Consider the following 21,307-nt stretch of genomic DNA (forward strand, 5'->3'; position numbering starts at 1 on the left):
ACATAAATGGCTTTGTCATCAATGAGAAATCCAGCCATGAAAGAGGGAGAGAGCGCAAGCGACCAAGATAGATGATGATGATGAAATGCTACGAAACAACCACTCGTTTCCGTGATAGCATTGACCTCTGCAGTGTTTGTGCTGTGTGATTGCTGCCTGTCTGCCTGCCTTCCTTTCCGCCTGTCTATCCAGATGTCTATCTGTCTGTCTCTCCGTCTCAATAAAGGCTTTTTTGAGCTTTGTTCTCTGGCGCCATCATGCAGAGTTTGGCTCAAATAATGACTGAACGTATAAAAGGCAGACTGCAAGAAAGCAGATGCCTGCAAAAAAAACAAAAAAAACAAAACCGCTGCTGTCAAGTACAGTGAATTGTCAGATTTGTTTACATGTTTAAAGTTGTTTTAAGTTACAGCAGCATTATAGTTTGAGTTAATCTGAACACGACAGCTATATTTAAGGCATTTTAAGTACTACAATGAGACAGGGAGGCTTCTGAGGGTTAAAATGACAACTGATTTGAAATATTACGTTAAAAAAAACTTTTCTTTACTGGTTTATGGCAAAAACAAAAGAAAAAAATGAAATGAAACTAAATATAACTGATTACCCAACAATACACTTTCACAAGCAAGTTTTTTTTAACTTAATTTTTCAATCTGCTGTTTTTCAGATGCTGAAAGACACATTATGTGTAAAAAAAAAAAAAAGGAGTAAACACCATTACTTCATTGTTACAACTTGCAGTTATGTATTGTAAAGCAGCTTTACAGTGTTTTAGCAGAGCCACAGGTGAGCTGGTGTGCTTAAGTTGCTGTGAATTGGGAGGATAAAGAAACGAGGTGAAGAAATAGCCATTCATTTTTAGAGGCCACCTACTTTTAATAGGATATCTCCAGCAAAAACAATTTTTTTTTTGCTCAATAAGTTGTCCATAAGGTGCTTTTTAGATGCTAAAAGACACATTATGAGCAAAAATAAGCAGTCAACATTGTTACTCTAATATTACAACTTGCAACTGTGCAGCAGAAAATAGTTTTATAGTGTTTGAGCAGAGTCACAGAGGAGCTGGTATGCTTGAGTTGCACCCATGTTGGTGAAGAAATAGCCATTAACTGTTTTAGTAAATAGCCATTAACTGTTACCAGCCACCTCTGATTTAAAAAAAACAAACAGCTTTTAAATGGTGTTTTTAATTTGCTGACACATAATGAGTAAAATAAGCAGTCAACACCACTGCACCAATATTATAACTTGTAACTATGCAGCTTAAAGCAGTTTTATAGTGTTTAAACAGAGTCACAGGTGAGCTGGTGTGCTCAAGCTGCACCAAGTTGGGAGTATAAAGACGCAAGGTGTAGAAAGAGTCATTAATTTTTATAGATCACCTATTTTTAAAAGGCCACCTCCAGTAAAAACACGTTTTTTAACTTGGTATCTTGTCCATCTGATGTCTTTTAGATGCGAAAAGACACATTATAAACAAATAAAGCAGTCAACATCATTATTCTAATGTTAAAACTGTAGTTTTGCAGTGTTTGAGCAGCATTGTGGGTGAACTGGTGTGCTCGAGCTGCATCAAGTTTAGAGGAGAACAAGGTAAAGACTTAAGATTTCAGATGCGCAACAGTGTAGAGTGACATCGAAGTTATTTTAAGGCAGGAAGGGTTTATTTTCATGGGGAAAAAATCTGTCTGAATATGTAATTTTGATATACAGACAGACAGACAGATGAGTTTTCAGGGGTTTAATCAGTGATTGGAGAGGAGCTTTAAACTGCTGTAATCACATCAGTATTCATCTAAATCTCTCTGTAATTTCAAAAACTTTGCAGACCTATGGAAGCACCGTGAATAGCAACGATCCAAAAACAGGAATTAACCTGCTCCGTGTATGTGGAGAAAAGAAGAAACTTGAATGTTTAGGTTAAATTTAAGTCTCCAAAACAAGGAGCGGTTACACAATCAGTGGAGATCAGTATTTAAGTACCCTGATAAATCATTAATGCTGCCATCTGGCTGCTGATTGACTGACTGATTGGCCACTTAACCAGTTTTTCTGAGAATATATTAACAATTCTCCTTGAATACATGCCTAGATTGTTGCTAGATTTGTTAATCCCTGCTCGTTTTGAATAAAGAAAATGATAAAAGGGTTTTAAAAGTCACCAAATCAAATGAGAAGTGATATCAATGTATTGACCACAATTGATGGCCAGCAAAAAACAGTTTACAGATGTGTTACGTCACTCATTTAAACTCAGATATTCAGTATTATTATGCAATTTTTGGGTGTATCTTGCTCCTGCTGTCACATTTTTACTCACTCTGGGCTTATTTTTATTGTAATGTAAAGTCCTGCACCTCTACTGAAACAGCAAACTATGAATAGAAGGAGCAAAATGTCTTCTGTGCAGTGTGAAACAGTTATAATACTATAAATCATTTTAAAAACGAAAGTTACATTTCCTGGATTATTTATTTTACAGCAACCTGGAATCAAAACGTGCAACATTTTTTTCCATGTGCCTAAAGTCGTTAATGTTGTTTAACTCAGTTTCCATACTTGTCTCCCATCTACTTCTTGTATACACAGCCTGCAGTTCAACCCAGTGCAACCAAAAACTCTGTGAATTTTTGCCACCTGACTGCTGGTCACAGGTGAATCACTCATGATCAGACAGTCGTGCTGAAGTGAGCAGAATTTTACCTTTTTTACAGAATTTGGTTACAGCAAATGGTTAATTTTAAGGGAATTTTAAAATTTTAAATAAAATAAAGTGATTTTTTTTAAATGAGATGTCATGATTTTAAATTTAGATTTTATTAAGTTTTGTGATGGCACATTATATACGAGTAGTTCAGGGACCATTTGAGAATTGAAAATTTACTGATTCTGTCTCTTTTTACACTTCGTGGCTCTGATAAATGGTGTAATTTTGGTGATTTTTTAAAAAAATAACATGTCTTTCAAACCAAGTGGCAGGTTTTGTGATGTAGAGAGTTACTCAGGAATACCTTTGAACATCTTGTGTTCAAATTTTGTGAATCATCGGTTTTAGCTTGATTATTTTTGCATGTTTGAAATGTGTGTTCATGAGGTGGGAGAGGCTTGGAAGGAAAAACTACAGGAGAAGGAGGAAAATTGTGGCTTTTTTTTCAGCTTTAAGGTAATTTTATTTTGGAAATCTTAAGAAAAACAGAATTTTGTAGGTTCCAAAATGCATGTATCGGTGCATGAGCAGTTTCATAGTGTGTTACTGTCTGTTTTCCTTCCTTATTCCTCCACCAAGGAACAGCAGAGTCATGTGACAATTGGTGTACGATTGTCTGCCTGTTTGTCTGTTATCAACATTACTCAAAAGCGGACAAACGGATTTGGATGAGTGATTAGATTTTGACAGTGAAGCGGCTTATAGTCTGGATCCATGTATTTTTGTTAAAGATTTCCGTATCATTGCAAGATAGCAGCACAGCGTCACTGTAACTAGGACTACAAGTGAACACTACGGCAGCTGCCTGCTGATGATCACATGATTGCGATCCTACTACAAATCAACCGCTGCAGACTTATTGGGACTTATCCATCAGAAATGATACAAGGAACACTTTATTAAATAGTGGGGGTGTTTCCGAGTCCCATCAATTCCCGCTGCCAGCTACATATTTAGGTCACGCATTTCGGTATCTATACATGCCGTACACATGCATAACATACACCTGTGCTTAGTGCAAGGTCATTTTGTTTGTGGGTACAGCTATATTAAATGGCCACATTCTATAGTGCCATGATTTCTGCCACGAATTTTTTCAAGATTTCATCCATCGGAAATGATACGACTGAGCAGCCTTGGCGGAGTACTGCGATCTCTCAGTGCTTTTCTTCTTGTTTATATGGTTTCCTCATATTGAGTCACTTCTGTGTCTCTGTGTCCTCGTCTCCATCTTTCTTTCTGCATGTCTCACTGTTATCTGTCTCTTCCGTCTCTCCATCTGTCTGTTCACCTGCCTGTCTCTTGCGTGCGCACACACACACACGCACGCACACACACACACACACACACACACACACACACACACACACACAGACACACACACACGCATGCACGCACACACAAACACACACACACACACACACGCACGCACGCACACACGCACGCACACACACACACACACACACACACACACACACACACACACACAGACACACACACACGCATGCACGCACACACAAACACACACACACACACACACGCACGCACGCACACACGCACGCACACACACACACACACACATGCACACACAAACACACACACCTCCATTTCTCGGGCTGTTTTTTTCTGTTATTCCATCCAACACTACTTTATCTTCATGCCTTATCACTAAGCAAGGTCACTACATTTGTCTTCATGAGCTCTCTGTGTGGGTTTGTGTGTCTAGGTGTGTGTGTGTGTGTGTGAGTGACCGTATGCCACCCCCACACACACACACACACACACATTTTTCCATGCCCCCTGGACCTTGCGCTCAACTATCAGTCTCCTTAATTCTCTTCCCCTCATCTCTACTCAATCCCCTTTTCTTTCCCTCCCTCTTGTTCTTCTTTCTCTTACATCTCACCCATTTCTAATCTTTTCAGACTCCAGGCTCTTTCGGTCTGTCTCTCGTTCTCTCCTTTTTTCAAAACTTTTTTCTCATTTCTTTCTTTTTTCATTATAAACGATGTATATCGCTCGCGAGTACAGGTGTGATGGATTTTCAAAAAAACGATATGATATCTAGTTACAGGGGCATATCGATTGCGAGAGGCCCCTGAAAATTGTACATGAGTCTCACACCGTTTAGGGGCAACATAAATAGTCTGCTGATAGGTCACACTCTGCTGTTTGGCTTTTGTGACGGAATGTCATGAATTTCTTAGCTTTGAGATAAACTGGATTAATGGACGAGGTGTGAATATGAGTTACAGAGTAAGAGAAGAAATCCTGCTCATTTCCTCAAAAAAGACTTGTTAGGTGATTGACATTTGGAGCACTTCCAATGCTTGGATAGACATGAAACTCCAGACATCTGAGCGCAGAGTTCACAACTCTGAACAGGCACAGACGTTTTTAAACTTTCTGATGCAACTGAAGCTTGAGATATTCTCGCTTTTTCTTATTCCTGGTACTTAAAAGCAGGAAACCTTCCACCATTTTTTCTTTTTAGTTTAAGAAATGTGTTATATGTAGCACCCTGACAGGGGGGCAAAAAAAAGAATTTCCTGGTGGAACTATTAGTACAAAGGATGAGCAAGTCCAGCTGGGGCTTTTTGTTGCATCTCTGGCTTCCTTTCAAAAATTCTTGCAAACAAGTAAAAACACTCCCTCTATTATCTCTGACTCCCACAGAGCATTTTTGTTCAGAAAACTTTAATTTCGGCTGCATGCACCAGTAGCAGGAGGCTTAAGTTGAAGATTATGCAACGGTTGAAAACTGATGAAACATACAGCTGTTGATTCTTCTTTTCTGATTCCGGGTAAATTTTGGATGAATTCGCCAACTGTTCCGTCATGTTTTGTTCCTATTTGTAACAAAGAGGCTTTTGAAACTCACTCCCGTCCTGTTTTTTCTGGGAAGCAATGTCATTTGAGGTTTGTGGGTCTTGCAGTGCTGACAGCCATCTGCTAACTGCAAGAAAAATGTGAATTTACTGTAATATAGTTGAAAAAATTAAGTGTTTCAGGAACTGACATGCTACGGTGGGGGCAGTCGGCTCTTAGCCTCATTTTCTGTTGCTGTTTGACAGATTTGTATTTGAAAATCATATTTGAAAAAACAGATGCAACTCATTTATGACTGATATGGTAACTTTGTAGCGCGACTTCACTTGTTTCAGCACAGCATGCCATCCTAATTTGGATTCTGTACTTTTCAAATGGTGTAATGAGCAGGAGAGAAATGGATTTCAATGATCATGGTGCTCCTTTGCAAATTTTTACAGAGGAAACATGACAAAACAGACAAAAGAAACAGTAAATGACAAATACAATTGTACAACTAAAACCTAGCTGTGTCTCAACTGTTAAAGTCCCTCTCTAGTCTTTGATTAAACCTCTAAAAACTCATCTCTGTAGATAAAATTTACATATTTAGAAGTTTTCACATGAATACAATCCCTTCAAGCTCAACTCAGTCTCCACAAATTTACATTTCTGTGCAACTAAACTGCATTCTCAGTTAGGGCAAGCAGGAGACATATTGTCTGCTGGATTACATTTGGTTGTAACTTATCAGACATTTATAATCAACATATTTTTGTCATGTATTCTACTGCTTCACTGTCGCTCCTTTTCAGATAACCAATCTCATATTATATGGGGCAGCATGCACTGGTAACCCAGACAATGAAATAGACGCTTTAACATGTAGAAAAAGACTCATATTTCAACCTATTTTCCTAACTCTGACCAGGTAATTTTGATGACCAACCCTCACCAAGATTCATGTAAAAGTGTCAAACAAAGCGTGATAGTTTTAAACCCAGCTATGTAGTTTTTTAGCCTAACTCAACCAGAGAGCATGTGAAAATCACAAATGAACATCAAGAAAATTAAACTTAAACTCTGTTTTTGGAGTGAAATTTCATCTGTCGGTTTATTCCACTAACCACCCTTAATGCCACCTAATGCAGACTTTGTCGCTCTTTCAAGCTGACACCCTTTCCCACCACGTCATAGGCCACAAACTGCATTTATTTCATAATCAAATTTGGAAATACCAGCATTTTTAGCACCTTACTGCTATTTCTTCGACCAGATTTGCACATTGTGTTAACCTGGTTGACTTTGTCTTCTGTGTTCCACTTGGCGCAGCAGGTTGCAGTGTTGCCTCCACCAATGATTGCGACGATGCAGCTGAATTTGGTCACCCTGACCACTTTGTCCATCATAGTCTTTGTTCCATTGGCAAAGTTGTTCCACTGAAACACACCAACTGGACCATCCCACACAATCTGTTTGGCCCTGGACAAAGCCTCAGCATAGGCCTTAGAGCTCTCTGGTTCACAGTCCAAACCCATCCAGCCAGCTGGGATGCCAGCAGCGATGGTTGCGGTGCTGGTGGTGGCTTTCTCATCGAACTTGTCGGCGGTGATGACGTCGATGGGCAACGTGAGCTTGACATTGTTCTTCTTGGCTTAGACCATCAGGTCTTTGACGATGCCGGAGCTCTCCCCATCGAACAGGGAGGTACCGATCTTCATGTTATTGAGTACTTTGAGGAAGGCGAAGGCCATACCACCGCCAATGATCACTTCATCGATCTTATCCAGCATGTTGTTGATCTGCTGGATCTTATCCTTGTACATTGTTTCCTTATCTATCTGGTAACATGTGAATGACTAGAGGTCTTGAATTTCTCGAAGGGTATCTATCTATCTATCTATCTATCTATCTATCTATCTATCTATCTATCTATCTATCTATCTATCTATCTATCTATCTATCATTGCTTCAGTTTAGTTGTGTAGAAGCATAACTTTGTAGAGACAGGGCTGTCCACCTTTAAAGTAGCTTAGCTGTACATGTTGCAAGCTAACAGGATTGGCTCTTTAGGTTTGTTACGTACGAAAACCTGGAGGTCTGATTATTTTTGAGGCTGTCAACAATGTTTTGCAGGTTACAGGTGAAAATACATGGTATTGACTAAATATTTTGCTCATTATGTCTTTTAGTGTTAAAAAAAACATCATATGGACGTGTCAGCACTGTAAAAAAAACTTGACTTTTACCATATGTCATCTTCACAAAGGCAATACATTATCAAGTGAATTTTGTGCTTCGGCATGTTGCATTTGGGCCAGCAGTGAGAGGATCCACCCTCAGATATCAGCATAACAGCACAGTGTTGTTAAATTAGCGAGTGTGTTTCTATGTTGACGAAAACTTGGGCTAACAACTCTGCAGTTCTTCGTGTGTGGTGTGTTTCTAAACGGTAACCGAGAAAATGTGTGCCGACAACATACCAAGTACAAGATCTGTTTATCAGACTGTTTGTACATCAGTGTTTGATAGTGTGTCTGCATTTGTTGCCTATGTGTGTGTTTTCCAGACAGTGCTTCTTATCTGCAGCACAAACTCGAGACTCAATACTCCCCAAAGGTCCAACTGTTGATCTGGCCACAGCAGCTATTTTCGCCTACTCGTCTTCTTCCTCCTCCTCGTCCTCCACCTCCCCCAATCTCTCTCATGCTCTTTCAACTTCAAACATTCAGGAAGAGGGGATTCTCTCACAACACATTCCGAGCGCACATACCTATATTCCTTCTTCTTTTTTTTCCCCATCTGCCTCCCGCCTTCCGACTCTGCCAAGAACTCTCTCAAATTCAAATTTGCTTTATTGGCTCGACAGGGGAGAAACCTATGTTGCCGAAGCAAAGCAGATCAGTTACAGGCCAATATTTTTACATTTCTGTCTCCGTCTCCCTCCCTGCTTCTCCATCTCTTCATCTTCCCTCTTTGGTTTACCTGAATCTGCATTTCACCTCTCCCTCCCGCTCCTTCCACTCTTTGTCAATTTTCCTTCCCATCGATCCCTTCCCACCTTGTTCTCTTCTCCCCTCGTCTTTTGTCTTCTCCTCCTTCTCCCTCCCCCGTCGCTCAGCCCTCCTCTCTCTCATTTTGTTTCACATTTTAGGCATTTAGCTGACACTCTTATTCAAAGAGGCTGCCTTTCCTCTGCCTTCTCTCTCTCTCTTTCCCACACATGTCGCCTCCATCCTCCCATCTGTTTCTGAATATTCTCTCCAGCTCCCTAATTATCTGTCCTTTCCGACAGCTGATCTGGGTTCAGTGACCGCAGGCTCCCTTGATCATACCGTCCCCACTGATCTGAGAAAGTGAACTGATCCTGGATCAGTGCACCAACTACAAAACGCTTGATAAACACACACCCATGTCTGCTTTGTCCACCTTCCCCTTTCCTTCTCGCCGCCTCTCAATTCTGTCTTCTTTCTACCTTCAGATGGAAATTTTTAAAAATGAGTCATTTCGAGGCAGCAAATGTACGCAAAAAAAACAATGGAAAGAGGCATGCGGGGCGCGAGATGAGCCAAACTTAGCCCAAGGTGGTGCGAATTGAAGCAAGGAGGTATTAGTTCCAGTTGAAACTTGAGAGAGAAATGTTCCAGCCGTGTATCCAGCTTCAAGCAACATGCCAATGAAATCCTGCCATGTAGTATTTACAGCAGTGAAAAAAATGCCCATTGGGGATTTCTGGCAAACACTGACCGATGACACATGCTAAGAGCTAGATTACCTACAGAAGACGCGGCACACACTGGCTGCTCGGCCTGGTGCAAAGGGATTAAAAGCAAAGCACGGCAACATCAAAAGTATAATGCTGAGGTGCAGATTATTTTCTCATTTTCCTCACATTTATAGAAAAAAGAAGTCAAGGAGGTAATTATCATAATGGCTGCCACTATCAGCCTCCTGCTTTCAGCTGCGTTTGGATGTCACTATGCCATCGCATTAACTTGCTGCTCATTTTTTTAAGTCAAAAGATCAGATTCAAAGTAAAATGAGTTTTTTTTTTCTCTCCCTGATGTCCCTTCATGGCCTGTAGTGTTTTGAATTGACTGACTTTGATTGCCAGTGAGGTGTGTGTGCAGCTCTTTTCAGTATTTTATTTTTTTATTAAGGGTAGAATGTTCTCGCAGGGTTCATTCTCACTTGTACAAGTTTAAAGGGAAAGTTAGACATCTTGGGAAATATGCTTATTTGTTTTCTTGCCGAGAGTTCAGTGGAAAAGATCGATAGCGCCTCTCATACCTGTCCGATAAATTTGACGCTGGAGCCAGGAGACAGTTAGATTAATTTAGAATAAAGACTGTGAGCAGGTTATGTCCAAAGATGAAAAAAAAGCAGGGATTTCAGGAGATTATGAAAACAACTTTCCCCTTAGTTTTTAAATTGAGGCAGAATTTTTTATTTTTTTTTTTTTGCCTTTTTGGGTACGTTTGTTTGGAACTAGGTTTGCACTGATCAAGTAGTTTTAGCTACCAATCAGACTCAAGTCATTTATTATCTACTATCTACTAATACCCAATGCTATTTTACTAGAAAATGCATTCCAAGTATTGTAGAACTGTGGTAGTATCTAGTTGTACCACCAGGCAAATTTACTATTTATTGGGAGCTTAGCTACTAAAGGAGCACCGTGACAGAGACTGTTAAGAAGCATACTTACGTCTGGCCTGCAAACCAGTGATAAATTAAGTTGCATTTAAGATCAACGGCAATTCTACATCCTAGAGGCTCATCTGATGGCTGTTTTTGCACGACTTTTTTATATTTCTGTGTGAAAACAAAGTATCCGGCATGAGTATATGCCTATACCGATCACTTCAGATTTCACATGACCAGCTCAAATCCCAATCTTAGCTTTGGGACATCCCTATTTGTAATGCATCGCAAATGTGTTTAAATTAACATATCAGCTTGACTGTCACCATTTTCCAGTAAACCAGTTGGGTATTACATTGAATTGGACTCATTACCATGGTAACTCATGTTATGAAATAGTGTATTTGTAACCCAAATGATATGTTCATAAATCTAACCAAGTTTTTTTTTTGTTGCTTGAACTTAACCAAGCTTCAAAAACAAGTAGTTTATGTCATGAAAGGGTCAATTTGAACCCAAAGCATGATATTTTTGTAACTAATCATGTATTTTTTGGTGCCAAACACTGAGTGAAAACAAAATTTTAGCCAAAAATGACATAAACTTCAGTCTCCTAGCTAGAAATCCTCCTTTGGACACCACCGTTGCCCATCTTACCCCACTATACAACCTTTGTAGCTCATTGACAGTGGAAGCAGTTCCCAGGAGAACATTTCTTCCAAAACATAACAGAGAATGTAGTTTAATTGTATGGGAATGTAATTTTTTGGAGACAGGGCCGTTGGCATCTCTTTACATTAGAGTGCAGACTAATTTCTGACCCGTATGTGAAGCTAGTTGCTGGGTCTATTATTGGTAAACAGCCATATGAGTGGTTTCAACCTTCTCATCTTGTTCTATGCAAATAATTGAAAGGTATATTTTCCAAAGTAAACAATTCCTGTAAGGCAGGGGCTTTGAGGTCTGCTAGTTTATGGTTAAAGTAAGGGATGAAATTGTGGGCTAACAAAAGGAAAAACACTCACACTAATGATGTGCTGGCAGAACATCAGATGAAGGAGAATAAACCTTCACAATCACAATTGTGCTGCAGCCTTTTATTTATAGTTCTATAAACCGGCGTTTCAACACAACCTGAGAAAGGTCACGAGTGTCAAAAATGTCAATTCATTGAATTAAAAACTCCCTCCTGCTTCTTCCAAGGGAAAAAGAGAAGGTAACAATTAGACCGATACAAGTCTATGTGCCTGTGCTGCTTCATATCTGGCTTATTGATTTTTATTTTAATTTCTGTGTCTGAGAGGCAAAAGGCCAATTTCAAATCACACAGGGATTGCATTTCATATATTTACTTCAATAGCCTCAAAAATATGACTGCATTTCTAACTTTGAATTCTGTGTGTCTGCCTACTTTTCTTCTCCTCACACTCCAGCACACGTGATGACTTTTTAAGAACACATGGAGAAATAAGAGTTCATATAACACAAAGAGAAACTGCTGAGAAAAGCCATCTTTCAAGTGCTAGATTTCAAAAGTCTCTCTTGCAGTATTTCAACGCTGTGATGCTTGTTGTTAATACATTCTCCAGAGAGCCTTCCCAGACACCGGGAAAAAAAACTTTGACTGATGTGATGTGGATCAATAGTTTTTCAGAAAATGTCAAAAAAACATATCACACCCTGCATTAGGAGCGCCGCCTTGCACTGCGCATGTAGCGAGCACTCAGTCAGCTCGCCTCCGTCTCTGAGGGGCCGAGAGGGGATCTCGCCATCAATTTCAATAATTTTTTATGCTCGTTTCACTTAAGACTGCTGAACACTGTAAACTTTAGAAAGTGCTCAGTGTGTTGGTAATGAAATGATGTACAAGTTGCAGTGCTTTTCACCAGTTAAAGTCTGCCTACTCCACCTCCTCCCACTGGGCCGGAGGCTTCTCGTCCCCCCACGGTTTGTAAATCACCAGAGAGCCATTACCTTGTTAAATTGCACCGAGGCAGATGATAGCCTGTCTGATGTCTGCTGATATGCTTTTATGGAAAGGAAGGAAACCACATGACAAATAAATAAAATTACAGACGGATGGAGAGAGCAAATACACCATGTTTTCTTTTTTCTGATCAGGAAATGAGTTCGCAAAGTCTCAAACTGAGTATTTGCACTGCAAGTTTACTGTCATTCCGTGAGCATACGAAGGCTGGCTTCTCTGTAAACCACGCACCTGGTCCTATAAACTTTTACGGAATGAACATGTCTTAAAATGTTTTTATATGACATAGCCGCTGTATAAAAATTGAGAAACAGAAAGGGTATTCTGTGGAGGTGACACAGTTGGAGAGAGAGAAAAAAAGAATGTGGAAGATACATTTGCTTTTTAATTCTCAGTAACCTTTGTTTAGTTCCTGAATTATACAAAAAAATAAAGTTTTTGAATGTGTTTTGCAAAAGATTTCTCTCTCTCTCTCTCTCTCTTTTTTAATCACAAGCAACCAACCAAAACAAATATCCCTATTAATCCTTATTTCTGTGGCTAAAGGTTAATCATTAGCTAACAAGTAAATATACAGTGTCCAATTTGTTAATAATCCTTTCAAAATAGAGGAAAGTAATCTTCATGTTTTTGTGTCCGCGTCACGCAACATGCATTTTCAGAATCTGGCCGCAGTTTATGAAATTGTTTGTGGTGTCACTTGTGGTAGAAAAGGACTGCTCACCCCCGTCCAGTTTTGTGTAGTTTGAAAGGATTTATGTTAATTATGCTCATTTGCTGCACAAAAACTCTACTAAGGATAAAAATATATTGGAAATAAAAAGGTCTCAAGCATCCAGTAGGACATTTGGACCTTGGTTTTATGTAACTGGCTAATTAGTTGATAGTTAATTGACTCACAAAATAAATGGTTACATTTCTTGAATACAATGCAATTTAATTTTATTGTTTGCCAAAGTGGGAAAGTGTTGTTGTTTTTTTTAACTAAATAAAAAGGTAACATGTTCGTGTTTTAGCTCCACTTTTCTCTTGCGAAAATATGTTGCTTTTTGAACTTTAAACAACAAATAAGAAGATATCAATGCAATTCAATGCATGTCATGATGATTAAAAAACAAAATCAAACAAAAAATAATTATTTGAAAGTGAATTCAAAGAAACTGAAAGCAAAAAAAAGACCTGAAAAGCAGAACTTTCTGTAAAATTTGACAAAATTGCCACATTTAATGATCATGTTGTCGACATTTTTTCACTTGATTTCTCTTTTGTGGTCACCTTTTACAGTTTTTCTCCATAATTTTTCAGTTTTGACAAAAATCTCATGTCTGCTGCGTCCCAGTTGGTCAGTTATGTTCCGACTAGTCTACCTCACCGGACTGCCATGTGTTTTATGTAGCCTTCTCCTCCATTCCACTGTCTCTACGTTACCATTTTCAAAATTGCCTTTTGGCACACAAAAGAACAACAGCCTCAAAGCTAGCAACCTACACACAGAAATTTTTTGACTTTTTTATCGTGCATAAATCCCACCTGCTTGGTTCTTGCTTTCAATTAGTCATTTTAATGACAGTGGTCATTACCCTTCATGTAAACGTTACACCAAAACAATCCCCCTAAGGTAAATTTGCAGGGGCACCGATGCTGCATCCTGGGCTTAGCGCCACCCACAACAATGGTGTTTGGTTAAAAGAAATACAAACAAGCCAGAATGTTTTTTTTTTCTCACAGTTCTGCATCCACACCATTCTCCAGCACTGACAGACCTGTGGAAACAGATCAGTAGACTGGAAGTGAAGTTATCCCCCCCCCCTCCCCACAAGCTGCTTTAGGTTCTCAGATTTGGTTGTCATGGCAGAAGCTAGGGGTCCATTTTGCTTTTCTCCAGGCTATTATGAACCTCAGCATGTTGTTAGGTTATTGTTAGGGTTTTGTAATGCTTCTCTAATTGGTCGTAGGGTAATTAAAGCTAACACGCTAATAATTTGGGAATGTGAATGTTGGTGTTTATGCATCTGCCTCATTTGCTTTGATGACACAGGAGCCAGCTCAAGAGACTTCCTGAAGCAGGAGATTTCAGATTCATCCAGATTCTCAGATTTATAATATGTTAGCTTTAACAATAACTTAAATTCTTTAAAATAATTTAGGAGCCCAAGTATAGATACAGCTACTTGGCATTACCAATAATAACCTTAAGACCCTTATTTTGTATTGTGGCAGACAGTTTGGAGAAATAGAAGAAGGGAAGGTGATAGATAGAATCTGCTCAGTTGTCTGACCCACCCTAACTTAATTCTAACAACCGACCCCTAAATTTAATCACCAATCAAAGCAGAACACTTCTTCCATTGCATCCCTCCGGCTAATACAGTCCAGCAATGGTCTAGAAGAAGTTAGTGAGGTGAAATAACTTCAGTCTTACTGCTTATTGCACTTGAAGTTCATTAACCTGCCTGTCTGAAAATAACTGGCTGATGGGGATGAAGAGCTGTAATACCCGCCCACATGAGATCAGAGCTGAAACTGAGAAATTACGCAGCAGAAAAAAAAAAAATAGGAGAAAAAAGTGACAGCTTTCAGCAAAAGAAAGGTCGTCAGAAGTAGTACTCTTACAGCACTCCTGTCTAACTTTATTGACAGTTCTGCCTTATTTGAGCAAATTTAGGGTTAATTAATTTCTGTTCGATTCTTGGGAGATTTTGTTCAGTTGCCATGGCACAAACTGAATCCCAAAGATGTCACAGATGTTGGGAAAGTGTGATGAGGCGTCTCCCACAGGTCAGATTTTCAAAATGAAGGATAAAGCGTGAGAACTGTCTGTCAGGATCTTCTTGCTTTGTCTCTTTTTCTTTTGTCAGTGGTTTTCCAGCTATTTTGCGGGTCTTGCCAACTATTCTAACAATCTAACCACAAAGCCTGCAGTTCAGGTGACCAAACCATTATGTCAAGCCGGATGTTGGAACACAAGTAAAGATTTGTAAACTGTATTTCAAGACTTACTCACTCTGAAGCTGCTGTAAGAAGAATCTCACATAGTCTTCACTGATATATTGAATTAATTCTACTTTCAAGATAGTTTAAGTTAGTTTGCAGGAGCTAAAATGAGCCAAATCTGTAAAGTTTGTTTGTGTCTCTGTATTGATTACAGTGTTTTGGTTTCCCTCACATCCAACTCTTGTCTCGGTGTCTCCTATAGTCTCCTGGTATTTCACCATTAGCAAAGGAAACCATCTGTTTCATGCTTTCCTTGCCATCTAATCTCTCCTATTAGCAGCACAGGGTGTTTTTTCCTCCTCATCCATCCATCCATCCATCCATCCATCCATCCATCCATCCATCCATCCATCCATCCATCCATCCATCCATCCATCCATCCATCCATCCATCCACTCCTACACGTTCCCTCCAGGGTATCTGTGGGTCCTTAAAAGGGTCTTAAAATAAATTATCTCAAATTAAAGGCCTTAAAATGTATTAAAATATCCCGCATTGGCTACAGTTACCAGTTCATTTATTTTTCACCGTGGAGTGACAGGCTCCTTTGCGCTAAATATTCACGCTCAGATTAATACGAGACAGGATTAGCCGTAAAAAGCTTTTTTTTTTTTTTTTTTTTTTTTGGTCATTGTATCTGCTTTAATAAACACAACTGGGCTTTATGTCCCTGAACAATTAATTTCCTGTTTTGCCTCATCATTATCGAGGCAGTTATAGTTGCAGAATTCTCATTAGCTCTGCTCCACTGGAACCAGACTGGTTTCCTTCAGTTTTTGTTCCTTGAGTTTGTTTTTCATTTCAAATTTAGCTTTTCTATTCTCCACCACGTAGCTTTAAAAAGGTTCCTTAAATGTGCCCAAACTCCATGCCCCTATCCTGCATCTTTCTCTGTCTATATTTTACCTACCATCTGAGCAAAGCGCAGTTGAATCTAACTGATATCAACGACTTCAGTTGCCTGACTAATGATAAAAGTCAGTGTGAGCTTTCAATCTGCCACGGAGAATTGGATCGAATTGATGTGACCCTACGATTACGGTAGCAACATCAACACTGGCTCAGATATTTGAAAAGAAGAAGAACTTTTTTATGTATAAATTAAATCCAAGGTCTCTTTCCCTACCTTCCCCTGCATCATTTTTTACAAACTCATTTCTCTTCTCTCTATAATGTAATATTCACCGCTCAGCCTCTTTTCCCCCACCACATCCCTTTATTTCTCCTCCTTTTTTTAGTTCTTCTGCTTAACTCGATTTAATGATGTTCCTAATTTCATTTTTTTTGCTGATTTTAACAGGGCTACCTGTAAGTTAAAACACTCATCCATCCTTCTGTTTGTGATTTTCATCCTTCGCCTCCTCTCTGCCTTTCAAATTTGTCATCTCTGATTTCGCCACATTACAGTTTCCACCCGGCAGTGTGGCGGTCATCTCAGCGAGGAACCGTCGCTCATCATTTTCTTTTTTCTTCTTCTATCTTTCACCACGCTGCTGCTTCATTCCTCACAGCTCTGAAGTCCGATTCACGCTGCGCTGTGCTGGAACGTGATGTGAGGAGTTCTGATTTCTGTCATTACCCGTCTCCTTTTCTTCTCCTCCACTCTTCAATCAACTCTTTTTTCCTCCCCCTCTTTTTAATTTCTGTTCGGGTTTATCCCTCTTTTTCCTCGTCGCTCTCATCCCTCTGTGTCTTGCTGTCTCAGCTCTGAAGCACACTGTCTGCACTTTGCTGTTGGGGCCAACTGCATAGATGACTTGCTGCTCGGTCTCGATCTATCATTTTCCAAAGTGGAGTACTGAGGAGTTTCCAGTCACTCTTTCAGGCCTTTTTTGAAAAAATAAAAAAAAATTACAGCTGACCATCCATTAATTTACCTTCCTTAATCTGTCTGATCTCTTTTACTTCCCTTTCTTGGCTCAGAATTTTCAGCAAACTATCAAGTGAGGTTTTTTTGGATGGTTTTGTGGAGGAGATGGCAAAGTTTCCTGTCAAATCAAAGGAGCAGAATATTTTCAAGTCTGTTAGCAAGCTTTTAAAACTCTTTTGAAATATTCACAATGATGTTTGAATGGCTTCACTTTCACCTCTCTGACCTTGAAGCTGCAATAGTGATTATTTGTTAACAATCTGAAGAAGAAATAATATGAAAAGAGTCAGGATTAATGATTAATCCACTAAAAAATATCACCCAACATCGTAGCTTCTCTAGGTCCTGTGGAACACTTTAGCATCTTTCAGATCAATCTTTCGATATTTTATATATTTGTATGTATACATTAGCTTATAGCCCACAATATCAACCTGTTCCCAGCTGTTTTTAGCAAAACACAGGAAAAAACAACTATATGCTATCAGCTCAGGACCAAACTGCAGACAGGCATATTTAGCAACCAGTTTAACATATTAAAGGATTTAGCATTAAAATGTCAGATATCACTTTCAGGAGACCAAAATGGAGTTAAAACGAGAGTAAATAATGCATTTACATTCATTTGATGGTCAAAAATTACAAGAAACTTACAAAAACTTAACTATGATTAAGTGTCAGATCAGAAAAATAAAATTTTGGTTGACTGAAATTGTACCTACTCTTCAACTAAATACTTAGAATGAAATATTTTGCTATGTTCTAAATGAAACGTCAAGTGAAAGCTGATGAACATCCTCATGCAGAGACTTCACCGTACTGTTTTTGGATGATCAGTAATGTTGGTTCTCACGCTGTGACATCCAAACTACTGTCTGCAAAGTTTACACTTGACATTTTAGCTGTATGTCTGGACAAAATGCAGGCACACCGACAACGAACTTCACACGATGTCTGTCAGTCCGGATCCAACTGCAAGTAAATGTTCAGTAAGCACAAAAAATAATGAATTAATCCTATCAACACAGCACTTTTCTTCATATAAAAGCAACCAGCAATTGACAATCGACCAGTCGCCCTGAAGACTAAAGCCCAAGAACACAATGAATAAAGCACTTTTTCAATAATTACGTGCATTTTGGATCATATTTAGTGCTTATTTTGTTCCAGAGCAAAGCAAATAGCATGTATTTATAAAGGAGGACATATTTTACTCATTTAATCACTTTTATTGTTGTATTAACTTCTCCTTGGCAGTGTTCTGTTAACTTTTCTGCTCTTCCTTCCTGTCTCGTATCATTATCTTTAATCTTTATCTCCACCTGTCAATACTGCCACTCCTTTGTCTTCCTGCATCACATCTTTTGAAAAGACAAGATCTCCCTGTTTCCTTCTGTCTCTCTTCCTCTGCCGCACTCTGAAGAGAAGACATGGCTGAAGAGTTGAATTCTGAGCTGCCTTCATCCTCCTCTCTGTATCTGAACTCTGCTTTTCAAAGCACAGCATCTGCTGTGCCTTTTAGACCACCGCAATACAGAGTTTCAGCTACCACTAAGTCCCTCCTTGTATTTTCTCCCTTTCCCCTTCCTCCTCCTCCTCCTCCTACTTCTGCTTCTCCAATACTCTTCTCAATTCCCTCCAAAGTAGAGGTCAGCCTCAAGTGTTGTATCATTGCAGAGAAGAGCCTCACTTTCTATCTGCCTCCTTGCCACTGTGGTTGAAGCTCCATCTGGAGTAAAGACTTGCTGCTTTGTCAATTTGTCCTTCCCCACCTCTCTTCCCTCATCCCCCCTTGCCTTTGTCTGTTTTCCAAATTGTTTACTGCAAAAATGTTGGCCTGCCGCAATGAAAACTTCTCACCCTGTATCCATCTCTTCTCTCGCTGTTCTCAACTCTATGTCTTGACTGCTTGACTTCCACTGTCAAGTGCTGTATTAGTGCAAAAGGGAGTCCATCTCTCTCATCGCTCCTTATTTCAAATTCTCCAAATTTCCCATCACTCCTTGCATCCATCTGCACCACTCTCTCCTCTTTTCACTCCCAAGAACCAAGTCTGTTGTGTGACGCTGGACCACTGAAATTGACAAGACTAGAAAAAAGCTGGAAATGACATTCTGGCTCATCAGGCTTCAGGTTTTCTTGTTGCATTTAATTATCCTTTTGGTTTTCTTCCATCGTGCCAAATGAAAAAGAAAACATAATTTTATTTCGATCACAGCCCAGTAATGTCGCGGTTTTTGTACTCAAACTGGCTGCTGTCCGTGCTGCTTTTCTCTACTGACTGTTTTTGAACCGTGGGTTTGAGCAACAGTAATCATTAGACCTAAAACTCCATATTTATAATGACAGACCTTATTACAGTGTCATTTTTTCCAGCACTAGCTGTCCCTCTCACCTTTTTTCTTTTCAAATACAGGCTACGTTGTGTGATGTTGGACCAACTGCACCAAAGAGTGGGAAGTCTCTCTTTTCAAAACTATCATTAAAAGCCGGCCGGGCTCACCAGCTAGTTAGGCCATCAAGTTGCACAAAATGGGTTATTAGACTGAGACAGTTTTTCTTTGAGAGTAACTGAATTGGACGCATTGATGCACTTTGGCTCATCAGACTCTGGGGTTTGTTTATATCCTCTGTTTTCATTTGTTGCACTTTTTGAGCACTTTTGGCACCATGTGGTATTACAATAACACGCTGTTTGCTATCTTAGTCTCCTAATGTCTGTGTTTGGGGGCTTTTTCTCTTGAACAAAGCTTCTGACCCAGTCTGCACAAAGTCATTATTAGTGCCTTGTTCAGCAACAGTGCAGCAGAAAACATCTTATTTTTTTGCAAACCCATCCCCTAAAAATTGGACTGACATAGAACAAATGCATCAGCAAGTACGGAGGAAACATAAATATGCTTTTTATAAACATATACTCCACTTGGGCGGATCGGATGGCTTGCTAATCTTAAAAAAAAAAAAAGAAAAAAGGTGTAAATGCATCCAAGATCCATTTAGGACGGCGTGAAATCTTGTTGTTTAATTCACTTCCAGAGATGGTTTGAGATGCTGAGGAGATGTAAATGCAGCCACACACTTAACTTTTACTCCTCCCAGCAGAGTGACTGTGTTAGTAAGCACTCTGAAGTAGCCTCTACATAGTCCTTCCCCTGTGATAACGGCAGCTGAAGTGAAAGTAGTCATTGTTCTCCCTGTCGCTTGAAACAGAGAAAGGTGCAACAATCTGTTGTAATGTTTATTTGATCCCTGAGCAGAGTGGCCGCTTGATAATCCGTGTGGGTGAAAGAAACGTATGTCTCACTTGTAGTTCATAAATAAAAATTGTGTGCGTGTGCGTGTGTGTGTGTGTGTTTATTCTAATTGTTGACTGCTGCAAATGAACTGCTAAGGTAAATATGGTATTCTTCTATTGGATTTGTTCCAACTGTAGTACAAACAAGAAAGCATTAACTTGTTAATTATTGGACTAAGACTATAATTTTTGTTAAAAAATGTTTTTAAAAAAAAGTGTCACAGCTGTCATAAAACTGATAAACTAATACATTCACCTACCCCACCTAACATCTCAGAGGAAGAGGAATGGATTGGAAAATATTCACAGCAATACTGGACTTTTGGAGCTGATGGCAAAGAGTAAAAAAATTCTTGTATCTATATTTAACTCAATATTCTTTATACATATAAGTATCTACAGTGAATTAATAAACAGAAATACTATAGGTTATGGCAACTTAAGAAGTTCAAGATGCAGATGAACTTCTGGATCCATGGATTTGAATGAGCAACAAGCAGTACTGTGACAACGAAACAGTGACACTGGTGTTTATATAGCATTAGAATATATAGTATATGCTAGATTTATGTTCAAAAAGGGAAATTATTAACTGTCCAGCCATGTTTTTCACAAACCAGTTAGCATCTGACTTTGAAGACACCACTCGACTCCAAACCTGTGCTGAAATAGAGTCGAAACTGTTCCACTGGATAAACTATGTGGTGACACTTGTTCTAAATTAACACCAACATCTTTTTCTTTCTGTAAAAATAAAGTTTTAATATTGCTGCACATATGCTAATACTGATATGTCTGTAGTAAGTCAGTATTGGTTGATATTACAAAATATGTTACTGGTTAATGTAACCCAGGAAGCATTTCTATGCCCTCGAAAAGATATTTTGCAATGCAAATTTGCAGTATTCTAAGCTATTTTGTAGGAAATCGCCTTATTTATACTTTCATAGTTTCTCTTGTCCCCATTTCCGATGTTCATCTCCATCCCTCATATCCCCT

General features: G+C 39.2%; 1 protein-coding gene and 1 pseudogene across 3 annotated transcripts in view; both read right to left on the reverse strand.

Moving 5' to 3' along the window:
- The window catches only part of cadm3 (cell adhesion molecule 3), a 124,866-nt gene that overhangs the window by 57,584 nt on the left and 45,975 nt on the right, over positions 1 to 21,307 (reverse strand). The gene's annotated exons all lie outside the window — the stretch shown is intronic.
- On the reverse strand, positions 808 to 21,300 carry LOC129349733 (phosphoglycerate kinase 1-like; annotated as a pseudogene).

This window comes from Amphiprion ocellaris, chromosome 10 (genome assembly GCF_022539595.1).
Source record: "Amphiprion ocellaris isolate individual 3 ecotype Okinawa chromosome 10, ASM2253959v1, whole genome shotgun sequence".
NCBI classification, from domain to species: Eukaryota; Metazoa; Chordata; class Actinopteri; family Pomacentridae; genus Amphiprion; species Amphiprion ocellaris.